General features: G+C 40.5%; 1 protein-coding gene across 10 annotated transcripts in view; it reads left to right on the plus strand.

Moving 5' to 3' along the window:
• GPC6 (glypican 6) overlaps positions 1-19,285 on the plus strand; it is a 1,136,844-nt gene that overhangs the window by 1,024,913 nt on the left and 92,646 nt on the right. The window lies entirely within an intron of this gene.

Below are 19,285 nucleotides of genomic sequence, written 5' to 3' on the forward strand. Positions count from 1 at the left end.
TTCCACATCTGTTGATGTCTTCAGATCAAGATTAGAAGTTGCTTTTTGGGAAAATATGCTTTAGTTATGAGGCTCAGTACAGGCGTAACTGGGTAAAAATGAATGGCCTGAAGAGGTCAGAATAAATGATCTAATGGATTCTCTGTGCCCTCTGTTTCTCTGCCTCTAAAATGGGGTTAATAATATTCACCAATTTTATAGGGGGCATTCTCGGATGGAAGTTGCTATATAAGTAGAGCTGGCTGTGAATTTTCCATCTGAATGATTTTTTCTGACAGAAAGGGTCCTTTTCCATGGGAAAATTTCAGTTTTGGGACCAAAATTGATTTTCCATCAAGAAAACCAAAATAACAATTCCATGCCTGCCCATCTGGAAGTGTCTTGTCAATTTCACTTTCTGCCTGCCAGCAGATTGTAGGAAGTTGAGCACACTGGCTCTCGACTACCCTGCTATTAGCCTCACCAGTGCACCCAAAAATGTGTCATTTTTCATGGGAAAGGATTTCCATTTTCCAGCCAGCTCTATCTGTGTTGTAGCTATTATTTATTATGACTATGAGATATCAAGAAGTGAATTTCTATGATGTAGCTGAGCATTAACTTTTTACATTTCTTGATCTTCCTCAGACTGGCCACATCCTTATAGTTCCAATCTCCCAATCCTTTAAAAGAACAGAATACAGAAGTCTTAAAAGAGTTTTGGAACGACCAGCTACAGGATTTGACAACACTGCACCTCTGCTATTGATCAGTTCGGTGTCTTCCCAATAACGTAGTTAGCCCAGCCAAACAAATACACAGAAATTGCTCTTCACTTTCTTTGAACTAGGAATGCCAAAATAGTAAATAAATTAATCATATCAGTTGTATTGATTTGTGACCGTCTTGATCTGTGCTGCCCCTTGAGAATACAGAGTTGCTGACTGGGGTTACAGTGTAAGTGTTCCAGCCTGTATCTTGGGGGGTGGGGGGAAAACAGCTTTTTTAAAAATCCCATTTTTATTTGTGGTATTGAGCCCTGTTGAGAACAAATGCCATGAGGCATCTAAACATTTTCTACATGGCAGCAAATATTTAAATGCAATGAGCAATCTGCAGTAGGTTTCCATATTAATCAATAAGCTGGAAGGTGAAAATCAATATTGTCTGTGCAACTGTGTTTGATACCTCCTTAAAGCTGTGCCACTGGAGTGGAATGCATGTCATCAAAACTGGTCATAGGCTGGTTGATTATTTATGACAGGGGCGGGAAACAGTAGTCAGCTTGGTGACTAAGCAGCATGAAAGATTATGCTCTTAAAATGCGTCGTTCAGAAACCTGGCTTTGCTGTCTGGGCAATGTATGTGATAGATCTCAGTAACACTGCTAGCTATCCACATGAAACAGGAAAAACCCATTTCTCCTGGTTCAGCAGTACCGAAACTCAAGCAGATATGGAGATCTATAGACTAAATTTACCAGCAGAGAATTCTGGAGCATATAATTTCTGCTTGTTGATAGCAGATGTCACAGTGACAATGAGAATTTTGCTACATACTCCAAGGATTACCAGAATATAGTTAAGCTGGTATTAAGGCATGAACAAATATGATAGCTTTGCAGCTATTCTGGTTGCTTAGATCTCATTTTCCAATTTTCTTGTAACATTTTGACATGTTTTCACATTTGTGGACTCTAAAAACCATATAGTTAATTTTGTTGGGCCCTTTCCCTCCACCTCTACAGAGAAAGTGAGAATTTGAGTAATCAGTAAAGGTCTGTGCAGCAGGCTAGATGTGTTTATAGTATAGCATTTACTTTGATTGTAATTATTTTACATTTAAACCTGGAAAGGCTAATTGTGAAAATAATTATCTGCGCCCTGCAGTTATGAGATGTCACCTCTGTCTGTGACCTTGTCAGAACTTGCAAGCTAGAAGAACCTATAAAGAATAGAAGCTAAGCAGAGCTGGGCTGGGCAGTACCTTTGGGAAGCATTCATGGCAGGGTTTTGGAGCGGAGCCAGAAGCTGGAGCGCGGAGCAGCTCCGGAGCAGTGGAGCTGCAGGTTTTTGCCTGGAGCTGGAGCGGAGCAGGAGCATAGCTCCAAAGCCCTGCTTCATGGGAAAGGCAACATGCTATACAAAGTGACATAAGTAGCTCAGTAAGTGGCATTCTTCCATCTGAGCCCATCACTATTCTTTTTTTCACAGCTGATGTAAAAAGGAGTTCCAGCCTTACTAGTAGATGTCAGTAAAGATCACAGCACTTTTCACAAAAGTAGGAATGTGTTTATCCTTATGTCCTGGTCAGATTTCAATCTGGATAATTAGCTCCTGTCCACCCAAAGTCCCACTGCAATTTCAGTTTGATACAGCTGTCCAAATTAATCTCTTCTCTAATGCTATTGAGTTAGAAAAGAGATAAGTTTGACTCAGTCTTTGCTTCCTATCCTAAACTGTTGTGTCACTATACACTGTTAAACCAATGGCTTCAGAGGAAGGTGCATTCAGAAGTGGGTGAAGCAATTCTTGTTTAAAATGGTTTTAGATCTGTTGGAATAAAAGGCACTGTCCCGATGTAAAATGATATCACACACATATTGTCTTTAGTTATTCTACAGGCAGTATGTTGAGGAGGTTAGCAATTTTCACTAATTTGGAATTTCATTCTCCTGTAGCTGGTATCTTAAGCATAGCTTTTTAATGTTTGCTGTGAGGATAAACAGATTCTCGCTCCCTCCAAGAACATTAAGTGCTAGAGGGTTATATATCAACTTTTCCATGTTAGTAATGAAAGGACATCAAAATACAGCTTGCTTCCACTTGTCCATTGCTGGGACCCTGAATCTAAGACAACACTTGGGTTGACCACTTGGTTATCTCAATGTGAGATTGTAAATTTTCCTTGTCTAGTTAATGTGACATGTTTTTCAGTCCTTTTTTTGTGTGTGCGCATTGTACCTAAGTACAGATTTATCCTTTGTGAACATATAACTTTCTTCATTATCTCTTAAACGTCCTCTCTTACTCTCCTCAATCTTTTCCTACTTGTAGAGTAAGGATTGCCACTGCCACGTTTCTGTACAGTCAGCATATTGGTTAGGAGAAGGTACTTCATTCTGCTTTTCATCAGATGTATATTCTCTCCAGGGTTTAAATATTACCCCAGATATCATTTTACTGAAACTATCTCCAGATATCTACAGATTCGTTTGGTTTATTGAATGAACATTGTTCTAGTTCACAATCAATGAAATAATTGATGTACTGAATTAGTAACCCAGAAGATTGTAAATAAAATCAGAGTCTTGTACACTGGACAATACATTGAAGTTACATCTCACTACTTTGTGGTATAATTGACAAATTCTAGAGACCAGTGTCCTGGGCTGGAGCACATAGGCTTTGTGCAGAAAGGGTGTGCCATTTTAACTATACTTGTATAATTTAAAATGGTACAATGCCCTAATGTTGGACGTTTACCCTTTCATACAATACAAAACCCAGGAAATTTAATACAATACAAACCAAACGAAATTAATAGGCAGCAGGTTACTACAAACAAGAGGAAGTGCTTTTTCACACAGTACACAACTAACCTGTGTAACACATTGCCAGGGGAAGTTGCGATGGCCAAAAGTATAACTGTGTTCAAAAAAAGAACTAGATGAGTTCACGGAGGAGAGTTCCATCAATAGCTATTAGTCAAGATGGTCAAGGACACTACCCCATGCTCGGGGTGACCCTACACCTCTGACTACCAGAAGTTGGGAGTGGAAGGCAGGGATGGATCATTCCATAATTTCCCTGTTCTCTACATTCCCCCCTGAAGCTCTGGTATGGGCCACTGTGAGAGACAGACAAGACTGACCATGGTCTAACCCAGTAGAGCAACTCTTATGTTCTTATGACACTGCAGTGAATCCAATAAGGCCACCAGATTGTAAACCTTAGACCAAGTCTACACTAGAAACTGTTGCCATTACAACAATAATGGTTAAGGGTGTGAGGTTTTTATGACATTTCTATACTGGTAAATGCCCTAGTGTAGAAACAGTTGTACTGGAAAAAAATGTTTTGCTGATATCGCTTATTTCATTTGAGGAACTGGTATAAACTATACTGGCAAAAACACTCTTAAACTCATAGAAGCTGTATCTGCACTAGAAGGACAAACCTTTTCTAGTGTAGAATAGGCCTTGCAAACAAATGGCTAGCAAAGCTCTTCAATCGGGAGCTTGTACAATCATTGCTATTTTTACAGTTGCTTTCCTCAACCTATAACCATCACATAAGTGTTCTGTGAAATTCAGTCTCAGCAGTGAGCTTTTATCCAAGCCCCTGACTCTCCTAGGCAATAAGTATGATGCTCAATCATATTGATGGGGTCAGATGATACGAAGACATAGGGTCTATTCCAGTGGTTCCCAAACTTCATTGCACCATGACTCCCTTCTGACAACAAAAATTACTACACAACCCTGGGAGGGGGGACCGAAGACTGAGCCCATCAGAGCAGGCGGGGTAGGGGGAGCTTCTGCCCTGATTGGGAGGCATGTAGCCTTAGCCGTGGGCAGTGGGGTTTGGGCTTCAGCCCTGGAGGGTGGGGCTTGGTATTGAACTTCAGACTTGCTGGGGCCCAGGATGAACAACAGCCTTGCGATCCCATTAAAATGGGGTTCCACCCACTTTGGGCTCCCAACCCACAGTTTGAGAACCCCAGGTCTATTCCAACTCCTGTTAAAGCCAATGGCAGTACTTCCATTGATTTTAATGGAAGTGGAGTTGTGTCCACTGCATTGGAGCTATTTAAATACTGCTTATCTAGAGCCTGATCCTGCTCTAATTGGAGTCAGTGACATTTGATTTCAGTGAGAGCAGAATATGGAAGTGCTTGGAACATGTGAAATCCATGCTTTTTATGAAGGCAAAAAGCACTAACAATTACAATTAAATATGAAAAAAATTAAGGAACTATAATGTAAAATTGTATTCCTCATATCATACAACTATTGTTCATTGCTTTACATTGTAAAAAAAATAATGCAGAAAGAAACAAAGTGAAGATGAAAGAGAAACATGCCATAGAAAATAAGAGAAAAATGACACTCAGCACATAGTGCACACGGCCCATCAGGGAAATCCGCTGGCGGGCCAGGATGGTTTGTTTATCTGCAGTGTCCACAGGTTTGGCTGATCTTGGATCCCACTGGCCGCAGTTCGCCGTTCCAGGCCAGTGACGGCTGCGGGAAGCGGCACAGGCCGAGGGATATGCTGGCCACTGCTTCCTGCAAACTGTCGCAGCCCGCCAGCAGATTTCCCTGACGGGCCGCGTGCCAAAGGTTGCCGATACCTGCTGTAGTGTTTCGGGCAGGAAAAATACCACCAGGACTAGGAAATTGTCATTTTATAATAATAATGTTAGTCTATGACTGTCTCCAGGATTATTTCACCACATCCATTAATAAAGTTGCCATTATATCACAATAATAGTATGGTAACTGTTAAGTATTAAGTGTTGTGATTTTAACACTAGTCATAAAGATAGTCTTATAGATGCAGAAACAAATGAAGTGTCTCACATTTCACAAACACTAGTGAGAGAGACAACACTTATTCACTAATCACTCTGGGTGAAGTCGGTTGGTATCCTGACAGCTGAGCTAAATTTTCATTTATTTTTGTTTCTTTGTTTTATTATAGGTTTGAGTCTTTCTATGTGGGTCACAAACCCTTAGATTTCAGGAAGAAACTGCCTCTACAGTGATTTGCTATATTAACGTTTAGGCTGGTGGAAGGCTAAGAAGCTGAGGGCTGCTTAGTGGTGTCATTGTAGTACAGCACCATCAGTTTTAAGCTTTTTCCTGTCTGTGAAGTTTTGCAATGTTTACTGGAGGCCACTGTTACTAATGTTGAATTTTCCTATGCTACATGTGATTATGTATGGGTGATCATTGGTGAGGAATGGGTCTTTTCCTGTGTATTCATGGCAAATAAGCTTTATGGTCCAGAAACTGGTGCATTTCTGACTGAGTAACCCTATGTGTGAAGAGGAATCTTATCTCCTAATGAAACTTCTTACACCCCGAAAACTCCTGGAGAGTAAAACAATAGTTACTGGGGTCTGGGGATTATTTTTTAAACTTAGTGCAGGGAAAGTGTTATTTTAAAATATTTTTTATTTCTATTTCCCTCTCAATGGTCCTTCTTTCTGGCTGCGGCTCCAGATGTAAGAGACTGATCTTGTTGGCCCAGAACTGGGGCTGACAACTCCAAAGGTGATTGACAATAGTCGGTGAGAATCTGCTGTCTGCTGCTTTCTCCTCCGCTCCCCTAGGGAAGGCCGGGCAGTTGCTGAGAGGAGGAATGCTGAGCAGTTTCCCTTGTCTAGATCCACGGAGTGATTTCTCTACTTCTCAGCAACTTCCTCTCTTGGCTTCAATCTCTTTTAGGACCCTTGTCTCCAGCCTTTCTCCTCTCTGCCTCCCCATGTACAAATAAGGGGCTGTTGCTACAGGCAACAGATCCCAGCATCCTTCTTTCACCAAGTGCCCCCAACACGTCTAGAATCTGAATCCCTCTTCTAGAGTAGAAAAAAAATTACCTTCCAAGCTGCCAGCCCCCATTCCTGGCAAACTAGATCTGTGTCCCCATGTCATGAGACTGAAGCCAGAGGATGGAGTCAGAAATGGGGAAATAGAGAGAAAGAGAAAAATAAAATATTAAAACTTATTTTCCTCCAAAACAATAACATTAAAATACATCCTATACATTTATTGTTCTACTGCCCAAGAGCCTGCTGAATTTGTAAAGTTTCATTAGGATTACAAACAGCACTAACAACATTTTAATGAAGTAGGCTGGACAAAAAATTAAATTAGGAAAATATATCAGTCCCTTTTAGCTACATATGATCTGCACAGTTATTAGAATTCTGAGTTCATTCATGAAAATATAATAAGATACAATAAATGCTCATGAATAAAGAGCATAAGGCTGAAAAATCTGTTTTACAGAATTCTCGTAATCTGAAAATGGAAATTACCGTAAGGGAGTTTAACTATGTAGACATCTGTTGGGTAACAAATATAGCAAACTAGCTTTCATCCACCAGTGCTCTAAGTTAGTGGTTCTCTTACAGGGGTATGTGTACCTCGGGGGTATGCAGAGGTTTTCCAGGGGGTACATCAACTCATCTAGATAGTAGGCCAGTTTTACAACAGGCTACATAAAAAGCACTAACAAAGTCAGGACAAACTAAACTTTCATGAATACAATGACTTGTTTAAACTGCTCTATATACTATGCAGTGAAATGTGAGTGCAATATTTATATTCCAAATGATTTATTTTATAATTATATAATAAAAATGAGAAAGTAAGCCATTTTTCAGTAATAGTGTGCTGTGACACTTTTGTATTTTTATGTCTGATTTTGTAAACAAGTAGTTTTTACGTGAGGTGAAACTTGGGGTACTACGCAAGACCAAATCAGTCTCCTGAAAAGGGTACAGTAGTCTGGAAAGATTGAGAGCCACTGTTCTAAGTTATGCAGACTTATTCAAGAAAATAGATAATCTAGCCTGTGGAAAAGCCAGTTGGATCTATTTCTTACCAATAGGGAGAAATGGATTTGGAATATGAAAGTAACAAAGGATCTTGGTACCAGTGACCATGAGCTGCTTGAATCTAGCTTTGTTAGGAATGGATTCATGGAACACAGCAGTACATAGCTATTAGATTGTAGGAAAACAAATAGTGAGTAAATATGAGAATGCTGCAGTGGGGGGAAGGATTAAGATCCATGAGTGCAAGGGAGAGAGAACTGGAGTATTCTAAAAGATACCATTATTAAGGTGAAATAGACTAATTCCTCTGGAAAAGAAACATACTAGGAAAAAGAAGCATCCAAGCAACTCTGAGAATAAAAAATCCAAAAAAAAACATCTCTCTTAGAAACAAACAATAAAATTCAAAATCAGTAACTGTTTTCTGGGAACAAAAAAAGGAAGCAAAAACCATAGAATCAGTTAATGGTAGCCAAAGGGATTAATGGAAAATAATCAGGGATTTTACATATATTTAGGGAGAAAGAAATACTAAGAAACTGGCCCTATTAAAGAGCAGTTAAATTAGTGATGAATCTAAACATTGCTGAGATATGTGTTTGCATTATAAAATCAGTTTGTAATAAAAAGTAATTTAGAAAAAAAATATAAATAATGAGTACCGGATTCTACCAGCCTTACACTAAATATCAGCTTATTCAGATAATAGTCCCTTTGAACTCAATTGCTTTGCTGACAGAGTAAGGTACTACCCAGAGTGAATAAGGATGGCCTTAAGTAATGATTGATTTGTCCATTTAGCTTTTAATTTAAGAAAGAAAGAAAGAAAGAAAGAAAGAAAGAAAGAAAGAAAGAAAGAAAGAAAGAAAGAAAGAAAGAAAGAAAGAAAGAAAGAAAGAAATTGCTTGGAAAACCTGAACTTGGCGAAGCCAGTAGGTCTAGACCAGGGATCGGCAGCCTTTGGCACACGGCCCATCAGGGAAATCCACATCTGCAGGTTCAGCTGATCACAGCTCCCATTGGCCACGGTTCGCTATTCCAGGCCAATGGGGGCTGTGGGCAGTGGTGTGGGCTGAGGGATGTGCTGGCCGCCACTTCCCACAGCCCCCATTGGCCTGGAAGGGCGAACCACGGCCAATGGGAGCTGTGATCAGCTGAACCTGCAGATGTGGATTTCCCTGATGGGCCATGTGCCAAAGATTGCCGGTCTAGATGATGTGTATCCCAGGTACTGAAAAAAAACAAATATGGAACCAATCTTTTTGGCAGGGACTGAGGGGGGAATAGCAGTTCTGGCTATTGCTTCCTGGTAAACCTAGTCTCAATTAAAATAAATATGAATAAAGAAGTATCTAGGATCTGATGCAGAGCCCATTAAGTGTTTGAGACTTGCCATTGCCTTCACTGGGCTTTGGATCAGGTCCCTCTGGGATAACAGAACTGTTAGAATGTTAAAGGAACATTGTGTAGATAAATTAAGATGTAGTTGATTAGTTTTGCCTAGGTGAAATAATGCCTTTGTGTAAGTAAATAGATGACAGTATTGGAAGTAGGAGACAAATGGAGCTAACAAGAGAGGCTTTGATAGACTGGAGGGAACAGGAGACATGGTAGACGTAGGTGGGGTTGGATTTGTTGAATTGGAAGCGTAATTTGAATTTAATGCAGGAAAGGGGGGAAGCCAGTGCAGGGATACAAGAGATGGTAATGGAGACATGTTTGGAGTGGCTAGAAAAAGATGATGAGCTTGGTGCAGCATTCTGGATGGTGTAAACGGAAGGGAGAAAGTTTATAGAATAGGAAATTGTGGTTCTGCAGGGATTAATTCTAAGCCTGATGTTATTGAACATATTCACCAGTGATCTGGAAGTAAATATAAAATCACTGCTTGGAAAATTTGCAGCTAACACAAAATATTGGCAGAGCGGTAAATAATCATTTCCGGTCTTGAAAGGATTAAAGAGCTCCTCTGGCTGGTTGAGGCCACAATCAGCCTCAACCCATCATACCCTTAGAGGTTAGTCAAGCCTGAAGATGGGCAATTGTTTGAAAGGGAGGGTCCCTTCTGAGCACAGGACCACACTGCAAAGGAGCAGGACTGCAACTCAGAGACCCCTAGCTCTTGGAAGCAGGGATTACTAACTGTGGAAGTGGCTTGAGAGCCTTGGCCACCCAGGTCATATCTGAAAGGAGACATGCCAGTACTTTTCTCTCCTTTTTTTTTTTTTTTTGTCTTTGTCTTCCCAAAGGCCTAGGACTCTGCTTTTTGTGGACTGTGGAAGCATATTGACTTTTTGTTTGGACTAGGTTAACTTCACCCCACAACAGGGCCGACACCTTGAACAGCACAGCTAAAAGGCTGTGTCCTGGATTCTGAGGCAGGAGCAGAACCCATCCTCTCCCCAAGGGGATGCTAGAGAAGTGTAGCCTGTTAAAAGCACTAATGCAATTGCATTTAGAAACAATAATCAGGTCTAAGCACCACAATAACCGAACAATCTCGAGCATGAGGTAATAAAGAGAGCAGCAATAAAACTCATAAGGGGCTGGAGGGTTTGATTTATGGAAAGAGATTAAGAACTAAATATGTGCAGGCTGGGCAAACATTGACTAAGGGAGCATCTGATAATTATCTACAAGTACTTGAAAGATGTCAATACCAAGAAGGGAGGGAAATTGTTTATGATGATACAAGATGGCATATTTAGGAGTAATGGAGTGAAATAAAGCAACAGAAAAATTATGCTACATATCTGGAAATTGGTTATTACCAGAAAGGTGTAGTCAACATGTAAACAGTCTTGTACGGGAGGTGGTGAAAGCCCTATCATCTGAGTCATTTTAAAATTGGACTGGACAAAGCACTGGGGAATATATATGGTAAGTAATAATTCTGCACTGGCAGGGGAATGAGCTAGTTGTCTGAAAAGGTCTTTTTGAGCTCTAATTTCTGTGATTCTAGCAAGATAAAATGAAGAGTAAATTCAGGAGAATTTTACGTTGTGATTTCACATTGTGATTTGCCATCTTTAACCATTTGAGCATATATCATCAAAGAAGGGCCAGAAAGATGGACTTGTATGAATTATTTGAACATTCCAAGCCACGATGACATGAAAGAATTATTCATATGAGGAAACAGCAATAAAAATTTAAATAAAGGGCTATATAGCAGGCAGTATACATGCACATATCAATCAGTTTCATGATTCACAAAGTACATTCTCTGTGGCTTATGGTGGGACTGCTTAAACACCTCTTGGTGGTACAATAACGCCAGGAGAGACAAGGAGCATGGAGTGCACTGTGTTTTCATAGAAGATGATGCACCATTCAGCTAAGAAAGTTCAGTGACTAAAAGTTTAGAAATCCTGTTCAGCAAAGCATCAGACATCCAACTTCCACAGTGTGCAAGAAAGAGTAGATGATATGTTTTCAGGATTTCCATAGGCTCATGCAGTGCTGAAGAGAAGTATGATTTTGCCTCAAATATGGTGACATCTACATTTTACATCTTTTCCTGGTTTTCATCTTTATTTTTACTTGTGCTTGGTTTTGTTATCAGTTTCAAGTAAATTCCATGTTTATTTTAATCCAGTTTTCCATTTACTTTATTCTTTGTGCAGCTGTTCCTTTTTTTGTCTACTTTTCAGTTGTATCTGTATTTGTTCCTCAAGTTCCATTTGTAATTATGTGTAATTTCTCCTTTTTATTTCCATTTTCTTTGCTTTTTTGTGCAGCTGTCTCTTTTCCTTGAACCTGTGCTGTCAGCTCTTAGGCAGCTATTTTTCTGCTGTATATTTAAAGTGGGGTGGGGAGGGTAGGAGCACATAAAACAGCTCTGAATATAACAAATTGTGGTTTGACTGTTCAGAGAATTCAGACTAGATACTTGTAAAAGGCAGCCTTGCTAAAATGTTAGATTGGTACATCAATGGCTTTCTGAATCCCAATGATAAAATGGGAGGGAAGTTTAAATTCTGCATTCAAGAGTACTCTACATTTGGTCTGGGGAGGTATGATTCCCAGCAGTACCTGCAGTGTAGCCTGGATAGCACAGGCGGTGGCAGCAGCTAGCAGCCGGAGTATGTGCCCAGGAGTCCAGGCGAGCATGTACACAGACAGCTAACCTGAGCCACCATACATGCTACGCCAGCTGCAACGGCTATTTTTTAGCATGCTAGTTCAAGCAGATCTAGCACAGATATGTTTACCTGAGCTGGGAATCGCATCTCCAAGCTCAGATGTAGACATATGCACAGTTACAACTGAGTTCCTCTGGATTTACATGGTATAAATGTGAGCAGCTTTTGGTCCTAGGGCTTAGGGCTTGGAATGTTGAGAAACAGCAGATGGGTGCTCTTTTTGCCACAACCTTTGGATGCTGCTGGTCTGGCAGTGTAAGCAAGTTCTCTGAGTCAGAGAACTACTATCACGCTTCGTCTTTGCCCCTCTCATCTACTCCTTGCATACCTGAACTTAGATCAGGCACAATCTGGCCCTTGATAACAGTGCACTAAATGGTTTAGAATTTCTAACAGCTATAAAAAGACAAAGGCATGAGAGGAAATTTTCTATTATGGTTAATTTTTGTGTAAAAATAAAAAGTGTTCTACCAAATGTCCGATCAAATGTAGAAAACTCATTTTGTGCTCTCTACTATTACAAGACTACAGGTATCTTTCAATATCTTTCCCCCTTGTTTTCTACATGGTATTCAAGTGATTTCTTGAACTGCTCTACCTAAAGGAGAGAGTGAGAGACAGATCCAAAGGACTGATGGAAAACTCGCTATTATTACAGAATGGGGTAGGAAACCAGTAAACTCTTTAATGTTATTGACAATTCCTCCTTTTGCAAGTCATTTGGCTGAAGAGCATAAGGGATGCATGTCTGACTTCAAAATCAAAAAGAAAATCCTTTTCTCATGTCTGCTAACTGGCATGAGCTGACAATAAATAATCCATTTTACAGAACTTAGAGGTTCATTTTCTGAAAAGGGCACACAATTTATTGTGGAGGTTTTTAAATGATGCCTTATTTATTAGTTTCCAAGCTATTTCCCTAGAATCATAGAATATCAGGGTTGGAAGGGACCTCAGGAGGTCATCTAGTCCAACCCCCTGCTCAAACCCCAACTAAATCATTCCAGCCAGGGCTTCATCAAGCCTGACCTTAAAAACCTCTAAGGAAGGAGATTCCACCACCTCCCTAGGTAACCCATTCCAGTGCTTCACCACCCTCTTAGTGAAAAAGTTTTTCCTAATATCCAACCTAAACCTCCCCCACTGCAACTTGAGACCATTATTCCTTGTTCTGTCATCTGGTACCACTGAGAACAGTCTAGATCCATCCTCTTTGGAACCCCCTTCCAGGTAGTTGAAAGCAGCTATCAAATCCTCCCTCATTCTTCTCTTCTGCAGACTAAACAATCCCAGTTCCCTCAGCCTCTCCTCATAAGTCATGTGCTCCAGCCCCCTAATCATTTTTGTTGCCCTTCGCTGGACTCGTTCCATTTTTTCCACATCCTTCTTGTAGCATGGGGCCCAAAACTGGACACAGTACTCCAGATGAGGCCTCACCAATGTCGAATAGAGGGGAATGATCACGTCCCTTGATCTGCTGGCAATGCCCCTACTTATACAGGCCAAAATGCCATTATCCTTCTTGGCAACAAGGGCACACTGTTGACTCATATCCAGCTTCTCATCCACTGTAACCCCTAGGTCCTTTTCTGCAGAACTGCTGCCTAGCCACTCGGTCCCTAGTCTGTCGCAGTACATGGGATTCTTCCATCTTAAGTGCAGGACTCTGCACTTGTCCTTGTTGAACTTCATCAGATTTCTTTTGGCCCAATCCTCTAATTTGTCTTGGTCCCTCCGTATCCTATCCGTACCCTCCAGCATATCTACCACTCCTCCTAGTTTAGTGTCATCTGCAAACTTGCTGAGGGTGCAGTCCACACCATCCTCCAGATCGTTAATGAAGATATTGAACAAAACTGGCCCCAAGACTCACCCTTGGGGCACTCTGCTTGATACCAGTTGCCAACTAGACATGGAGCCATTGATCACTACCCGTTGAGCCCGACAATCTAGCCAGCTTTCTATCCACCTTATAGTCCATTCATCCAGCCCATAGTTCTTTAACTTGCCAGCAAGAATACTGTGGGAGACCATATCAAAAGCTTTGCTAAAGTCAAGGAATAACACATCCACTGCTTTTCCCTCATCCACAGAGCCAGTTATTTCATCATAGAAGGCAATTAGGTTAGTCAGGCATGACTTGCCCTTGGTGAATCCAGGCTGACTGTTCCTGATCACTTTCCTCTCCTCTAAGTGCTTCAGAATTGATTCCTTGAGGACCTGCTCCATGATTTTTCCAGGGACTGAGGTGAGGCTGACTAGCCTGTAGTTCCCTAGATCCTCCTTCTTCCCTTTTTTAAAGATGGGCACTACATTAGCCTTTTTCCGCGACCTCCCCCGATTGCCATGAGTTTTCAAAGATAAAGGCCAATGGCTCTGCAATCACATCCGCTAACTCTTTTAGCACCCTTGGATCCAGCGCATCCAGTCCCATGGACTTGTGCTTTTTCAGCTTTTCTAAATAGTCCTGAACCACTTTTCTCCACAGAAGAAGTGGCAGGGTTCCCTCCCCACTCTGAACTCTAGGGTACAGATGTGGGGACCCGCATGAAACTCCCCACAAACTCCCCAAGGCACAAATTCTCCCTTGTACCTTGGATTAGGTACATCACCAAGTGATGAGACAAAACTCAGGGAAAGGACCACTTGGAGTTCCTACTTCCCCCTAATATCCCCCCAAACCCTACACCCCCTTTCCTGGGGAGGCTTGAGAATAAACAAGAAGAGCACAGACCAACCTTGGGTTTTTTTAGGACACTAAAAAAAACCAATCAGATTCTTAAAAAAACAGAACTTTATTAGAAACTAAAAAGGTAAAAGAAGCACCTCTGTAAAATTAGAATGGAAGATAATCTCACAGGGCAATCAGATTCAAACCAGAGAGGATTTCCCTCTGGGCAAAATTTTAAAGTTACAAAAAGAAAACCAGGAATACACCTCCCTCTGAGCACAGAGAAAAATCACAAGCCAAAATAAAAGTAAGCTAACGCATTCCCTTGCTAATACTTACTAATTCTAATGGAGTTGGATTGCTTGCTTTCTTGATCTGTCTCCGGCAAGCACCCAGAACAGACAGACAGAGAACAGACAAACAAAGCCTTTCCCCCTCCCAGATTTGAAAGTATCTTGTCCCCTTATTGGTCCTTTTGGTCAGGTGCCAGCCAGGTTACCTGAGCTTCTTAACCCTTTACAGGTAAAAGGATTTTATGCCTCTGGCCAAAAGGGATTTTATAGTACTGTATACAGGAAGATTGTTACCCTTCCCTTTATATTTATGACAGTGACGAATATATCATTTCTTAAAACTAGTACATAACCTGTTGACCAGTGGCACTGAAAAAAGCAGACCCTCACAGCAAAATAAATTGAATCTAATCCAAAAACCTCAAGCAAAAAGCCTCAGAAAAGAGATTCAGATGGGTAGCCGTGTTAGTCTGGATCTGTAAAAGCAGCAAAGACATGCATCCGACGAAGTGGATATTCACCCACGAAAGCTCATGCTCCAAAATGTCTGTTAGTCTATAAGGTGCCACAGGATTCTTTGCTGCTTTTACAGAAAAGAGATTGGCTTTCTTCTATGCTATGAGGTTAAATAGACAGGTTCTGTTGGACCAGTGGAACAAACAGATGAAAGGATTGAGAACCCTGCACTGAAAGCATTCTGCCTCTGACCCCCCAGCATTCAGATCTAAAGAGTGCTAGCTCCAGGGGCTGATCCTAGGATGGTGGGAGTCTTTCTGCTTTGTTCAGCTGGCTTTGGATCATCCATAATAGTACATGAGGATAAAGTGGTGGCTCAAAGAGACAGAACTAACTTTACAGGATTTTACAGAGTAGTATCAAAACTCATTACCCAAAACTCTCAGCACCCTCCAGCCCCTGTCTCCTTGAACAAATTGTGCTTCCAGGGAATGCATCACACTTCCTGCTCCTAGAATTTCCATTGTGGAAGGGGGACAGTAGGCTACAGTAGGGAACCCCATGTTAGTTTACCAATAGAAGAGAAGCAGAGGTGAAGGTGTGAGGGAAGAATGCCACAAAGTTAGTCCCATCCCCACAAGCCAACCATAATCCAAACCATACAGTATGGGTATGTCTACACTGCAGTCTGAGGTGTGGCTGGAGCTTGGGTAGACATCTCCATGCTAGCATTGCTAAAAATGGTGTAGATACAGCAGCGTGGGCTTCAGCAGTGCGAGTAGGCATCGAGGGTGCTAGGTAGGCTAGTGCAATTGCACTGAAGCCCACGCCATCGCATCTACTCTGCTATTTTTAGCACTGCTAGCATGGGTATGTCTACCCAAGCCACAATTGCATCCCCTTAGATTGCAATGTTGAAACATTAAATGAAGAGGGAACAAAGCATTTTGGAAGCAAAACTCCTTCAGAAGAACATAAGAACAGCTGTACTGGGTCAGACCAAAGGTCCATCCAGCCCAGTATCCTGTTGGCCAACAGTGGCCAATGCCAGGTGCCCCAGAGGGAGTGAACCTAACAGGTAATGATCAAGTGATCTCTCTCCTGCCATCTATCCCCACCCTCTGACAAACAGAGGCTAGGGACACCATTCCTTACCCATCCTGGCTAATAGCCATTAATGGACTTAACTTCCATGAATGTATCCAGTTCTCTTTTAAACGCTGTTATAGTTCTAGCCTTCACAACCTCCTCTTTTCACAAGTGCCCTCTCCACAAGTGCTGGAGTACAGGAAGCATTGGAACTCATCATCATCTTTATAGGTGCTCTGTAATTCATAGAGTTCAAAGCCAGAAAGTGCCACTGTGATCATTTAGATTGACCTCCTGTATAACACCTGCCATAGAATTTCCCCAAAATAACTCCTAGACCATATGTTTTAGAAAAACTTCCAATCTTGATTTTAAAATTGTTGGTGATCCACCATGACCCTTGATAAATTGTTCCAATGGTTAATAATTGTTCAAAATTCAGGCCTTATTTCCTGTCTCAATTTGTTTCAGCTTCCAGCCATTGGAGCATGTTACACCTTTGTCTGCTAGACTGAAGAGCCCGCTATTAAATATTTGTTTCCCATGTAGGTACTTAGAGATTGTAATCAAGTTGCCAGTAAACCATCTCTCTATTAAGCTAAGTGATACAATTACTAAATAACAGTAATATGCGGTAGCTTTTTATTTATTATATTATATTATATTATATTATATTATATTATATTATATTATATTATATTATATTATGTCGTAAATCAGTGTTCTCAATCTGGCCTCTTTTATTTCAAGGGAAGAAAAATCAGCCCATGATTTACCAGTTATCTGGAAGTCTGCACTGAAAGAAATTAACATAAACTGGAAAATGTCACTTTCATTGTAAAGATAATTGAAAAATATGATGGGCTGTTGCAGTTCATAGGAAAGATATGCAGACTCATGTCTATTTAAATTATAAATCCATACATTATTGAGCTTGGAAATGTACACAGTCTAAACACTAACTTATCTTGGAATTCATATATAAGCTTCTGAATTCTTAAATCAAATAAATCATTTTAAGAACATAGCAATCAGCTTTGTCCTGTTTCTTTTAATAACAGCACCCATAAAAGTAAATGTTCTGGGAGTGAAATAACAAAACAAAGTAAATTCCTACAACAGTTCCTGACTTGTAGAGCAGTCCTGTCTAATGGCAGTACACAGCCTGAATCACCGGTGATCTGCTACGACAGAGGCTTTCCACCTTTCCAGACTACTGTACCTTTTTCAGGAATCAGATTTGTCTTGTGTACCCCAAGTTTCACCTCACTTAAAAACTACTTGATTACAAAATCAGACATAAAAGTACAAAATCACAGCACACTATTACTGAAAAGTTGCTTACTTTCTCATTTGTATCATATAATTTTAAAATACATCAATTGGAATATAAATATTGTACTTACATTTCAGTGTATAGTATATACAGCAATATAAACAAGTCATTGTCTGTATGAAATTTGAGTTTGTACTGACTTTGCTAATGCTTTTTATGTAGCCTGTTGTAAAACAAGGCAAATATCTAGATGAGTTGATGTACCCCCTGGAAGACTCCTGTTTGAGAACCATTGTGCTAGGGTACATCTGAGAATGGGCAACGGAGGACAGAGACTCTAAAGAGGTGCTCAGGAGCCCTCAGCATTGCTCAGTGGCAACTATCTCCATAGGACCATACAGTGGGGGTCTTAGGCTGTAGGTGCTGCTAGTTGCAGCTGCACTAGCTGCATCATTCAGTTACCGAACTCCTGTTTGGGGCAGCCTGCAAGCCATGAGCTGTAATTATTATCTGCCCCGTGCTTACCAGTTGTATTGTGTTCTCTGCACATACTCAGGATTACTGCTCACAGCCCATTTGCTCTGCCTTTGCACAAGTGATGTGAATTGTGAATTATTAGTAATGTTTTTGCTCCAGGCATTTCTAACAAACACACAATAACAGCATTAGTTAACTACGCTGTACTTTGTGATCCACTTGTCAAGCAGCTAGAAGCCAGCTGTTTATAAAGTCCTGTACCATGTGGAAAGCAAATAAACAAAGAAGTACACAGTACACCACCAGCATCATGGGGAGTCACAATATACATAGGAGGGTGTAAAAACAAACCAAACCGATTCTGTGTGTGTGTGTGTGTGTGTGTGTGTGTGTGTGTGTGTGTGTGTGTACGCGCGCATGCCCACACATTCAGCAGTTGCTGTTATGTAATAAAGGTTTTATCAGCAAGAGTTTGGTCTGTCCATATTATTCACAAATGATTTATACATCATCACAAATTCATGCTTATAAAAACCTTTACAGCAAACCACTCTATCATGTTTTCTGTATATACTAAATATAGTATGCAAAATGTATTGTAGAAATCTTTTAACAGATTTTTTAAAATATATATTAGGACTGGGGGTTTTTTATTCCTCTGTCAATAAAGTCAGAACCTCTTTTTACTATGTGTCCAAGAGTATAAGAGTTAGAGGAAAAGAGCCATTGTAAATAATAAAGTAAAACAATATTACCCAAAGTACTATTTTCTGTGCTGTAAATTGCATATCTAATATCTCAGTACCACACAGGGTTAGAAACAAGTGCTGTGTGTCCCACTGGCAGCCTTAAAGGAATGCAAGGGATTAGACTTTAAATAGGCAGCAGGACTTGAATAATGCCATTTCTGGACCTTAGTCGAGAATAAATTTTGGAGGAAATGCTACGGTTTGGGGGAGAAAGAAGGATATTTTTCTCTTGCAGGTTTTTTTTGTTTTCAATAAATGAATGCTGTTTGAAGCTATTTACAGGTCTGGAATGTTAAAATATGTCCAGGGTGGTGGATCAGCAGGCAGCATATGTATGAGAGGGTCAAAGGTGTATGATCAGTACAATTTATTACATGACGTAGTTACAGTTTATTATGTGGCTAGCACCAATATAAATGCAGTGCATCTGTAGCTATGAATGCATAAATATTCATTTAAGCTTTTTGTATTATGTATTATAACATTTTAATTGTTATTAATTTATTTACTGGTACGCATTTTTATTCATGAAAGAACCCACTAGAAAAAATTATACTGAGGGTGACTTCCCATGTAATTAG

The sequence above is a fragment of the Mauremys reevesii genome, linkage group 1 (assembly GCF_016161935.1).
Source record: "Mauremys reevesii isolate NIE-2019 linkage group 1, ASM1616193v1, whole genome shotgun sequence".
Classification (NCBI taxonomy): Eukaryota; Metazoa; Chordata; order Testudines; family Geoemydidae; genus Mauremys; species Mauremys reevesii.